The 3,353-nt window shown below is 45.3% G+C and overlaps 1 protein-coding gene across 1 annotated transcript in view; it reads right to left on the reverse strand.

The window, feature by feature from the left end:
• Positions 1 to 3,353, reverse strand: part of AFG3L2 (AFG3 like matrix AAA peptidase subunit 2) — a 40,951-nt gene that overhangs the window by 30,655 nt on the left and 6,943 nt on the right. The window lies entirely within an intron of this gene.

Genomic DNA, 3,353 nt, shown 5'->3' on the forward strand with positions numbered 1-3,353 from the left:
ATATATATATATATATATATATATATATATTTTATGTGTAAAAATGTCACAAGTATAAAACAAAAGTCATGTTTAATTGTATGGGAGATTGGTGCACTTAGGTAAAGCCCCATTTTATTGTATTTCTTAAGGTGGCGAATTTCAGACGTTTCTTGAGGAACTGGCCGAAATTCGCACAGTGGGTGTCGGTGCCGCACCCTTTCAGCCAGATCACTCAATTAGCTTATCGAAGGAGCAGGTCAGAAAATCTCCTTATGAACAGAGCCGGCAGCTGTCAGGATACAAACAAAAAAAAACCAATGGGGATTCCCACATCAACTTGCTTGCAGCATTGATGGGGGGGATTTGCTGTTTCTTCGTTCAGCCCGCAGTGTATGGGCAGCTTTACTTTGTATAACTAAGAAAAAATGTGAGGACAGTAACATAAGGCCGGTTCATGCCAATGTGGTGCGTTAAATCGCATACCCTATTTTTTTGCTGTTTCTTCGTTCAGCCCGCAGTGTATGGGCAGCTTTACTTTGTATAACTAAGAAAAAATGTGAGGACAGTAACATAAGGCCGGTTCATGCCAATGTGGTGCGTTAAATCGCATACCCTATTTTTTTCCAACAACATTGCACCACAACAGACGGTATTGCAGTACCAGGCATTGTGGTGCAGTCAAATGCATTGCGGTCTGGAGGTGCATTTAAAATGAATGGCAACACAGTGTACCTACCACACTAACGCATAGTAGGTGCGTTGTTCGGTACTGTGCGTTCATCACACAGAGGATACGCACACTTCATTGATGTGAACAAGCCCTTTAGGGAACAACCAGCGTAAAACGGCACTCTGATGGGGACAACTAATTATTATTTGCCCCCATCGGAATTCCCCCCCACATTTGTTGCTAGTAATCAGAGTGCCAATGCAAGGGGGCACTCTGATGGGGACAGCCAGTGCAAGGGGCACTCTGATGGGGACAGCCAATGCAAGGGGGCACTCTGATGGGGACAGCCACTGCAAGGGGGCACTCTGATGGGGACAGCCACTGCAAGGGGGCACTCTGATGGGGACAGCCAACGTCTCTGCAAAATGATCACATTTTGGAAAGCAGACACTGGTGCTGGTTGGCGATCCGGACACTGGTAAAAGAATGCTGGTACTAGTGCTGGCTGACAATCAGCATGTAAAGCAATATCAGTATGTGAAAGGGAACGGAGATCTGGGTGATTACTCAGTTTCAGAGAAAAGCAAACTGTAACGGCCTTATTTGATAAACAGTTTTAATTCTTAAAGCATAACGCCAGACATTAATTTAAACTATTAGAATGGCCCCCCCTCTTTAACCGATATAAGATTTATTGTTAGTTTGTTCCAGTGGATGGATATCAAACAGAATTTTAGTAACCTTAATCCAGAGTCCCGTGGTCTTGCTTCTCTCTGGTTCCAGTCGTGACAAACTGGTCCCCCAAAGCTGCTCTTCTTGTTGGACTCCAAACAGTCTCGTCACTGCCCCTCTCACTGATGTCATCACCTACAATGCAGGACTAGCAGAGGCTGCGGGCCCGGCATCGTACGGAATAAGATCAGTAAATGCCCACCCACATTCTGGCACTGGGCATTTGGTGTTTAGTTTAAAGTAGGGATGCACCAATATATTGGCCGCTGAGACAAACTCTCCTCCCCACTGGGCTCTGCTCTGTATCCCAGCAGGGAGGAGAGAAACTGTCACAGGCGGCAGAGCTGTGCAAGTGGCTGGCGCCTCTCCTCCCCGCACCACCCAGCCCAGATCGGGAGAGCGGTGTGGGGCGGAGGCACAGGAGGCTGAGCTGTGCAAGCGGCTGGCGCCTCTCCTCCCCGCACCACCCAGCCCAGATCGGGAGAGCGGTGTGGGGCGGAGGCACAGGAGGCTGAGCTGTGCAAGCGGCTGGCGCCTCTCCTCCCCGCACCACCCAGCCCAGATCGGGAGAGCGGTGTGGGGTGGAGGCACAGGAGGCTGAGCTGTGCAAGCGGCTGGCGCCTCTCCTCCCCGCACCACCCAGCCCAGATCGGGTGAGCGGAGGCACAGGAGGCTGAGCTCTCCCTCCCGCACCACCCAGCCTCCTTTGACAGCTGTCAGGAAGGAGAGCGGTACAAACACTCAGTGATCGAGGACAGAGTATGGTTACTGTGTCCTCAATTATGACCTCCTGTCCATTCATGAACGTGGTTATAGTAAACATACTATCTCTAAGTTATGAATGAACAGGAACACTCAGTATAGAGGATTCCTGTTCATTTAAAACAGAGGATGCAGAAAAAGAGATTGAGGACACAGAGTCCTCAATCTCTTTTTCTATTTTAAAATGGAAATATCAGGGGTGTGTTTAGAACCCCAATATTTCCCCGGAGCCCCTAAAAGTAAAAAAATACAAATAAAATCTAAAAAAAAGTTGATAGAAAAGAAAATGTCATTTTTTTTTTGAAAGTTGGAATAAAAAACATTTCCGGTTTCGGTCTGACATTTATTTTTCATTTCAGTTTCGACATTTCGGTGCGCCTCTAATTTAAAGAATGCTGGGAGTTTAGCTTTAAAGTGACCCTGTCACCAATTTACACTTTGTATACTGAACACAAATGTATTAAATTAATTTTTACTGATTCTACCTTTGATATGTTGATCTGTTGCCCCTTTTCTTCAGTAAAAGACTTTCTTAACCCTTTCTCTGCCATAGCCATTTTTGCATGATTTTTTTTTTTTTGCACACGTTAAAATGCACATTTTAGGCCTGGGGATTACTTAAGTCCTCCCAATTATTTATTTCCTGAAAGCAGAGACTCTGTAGAATAAAATGGTGCCAGCTGCAATTTTTTAATCTCGCATGATATGAGCGCAATAGTTTCTCAAGCCAAATATTCTGGAAAAAAAGTTATTTTAGTGCACATGAACACAATATATTGCCAAATTTGTTGGGAAAATATAAAAGATATCAGTTGCAGCGAATAAACAGACACCAAACATGTTAAGCTTCAAAAACCTACGGGACCCTAAACTGTCCATATGTGATGCATTAAAAGCCTACAGAGGTCATCAAGTCAGAGTTAGCCATGAATGATGGGCCTAGAATTATTGCACACACTCCACTGTGTGGGGCGATACCCAACATGTGCGGCATAACCGTTGCTTTCATATGTAGGTGCACCCGACGTGTGCTTGTGTTAGTATGCATGTCCACATAGGACCGTGTAAAAATAAATAAATTGTGGGGTGTTTTTACACCCCTCATTAGCCTTTATGTGATAGAACTCTCCTGGTGACAGGTCCCCTTTATACAGATATTAGGTGGTGTCTATTAGACACCAATGTCGACTTTGCAGCAAATTGAAGA

Source organism: Nanorana parkeri, unplaced genomic scaffold (assembly GCF_000935625.1).
Source record: "Nanorana parkeri isolate BGI_ZX_2015 unplaced genomic scaffold, ASM93562v1 scaffold255, whole genome shotgun sequence".
NCBI classification, from domain to species: Eukaryota; Metazoa; Chordata; class Amphibia; order Anura; family Dicroglossidae; genus Nanorana; species Nanorana parkeri.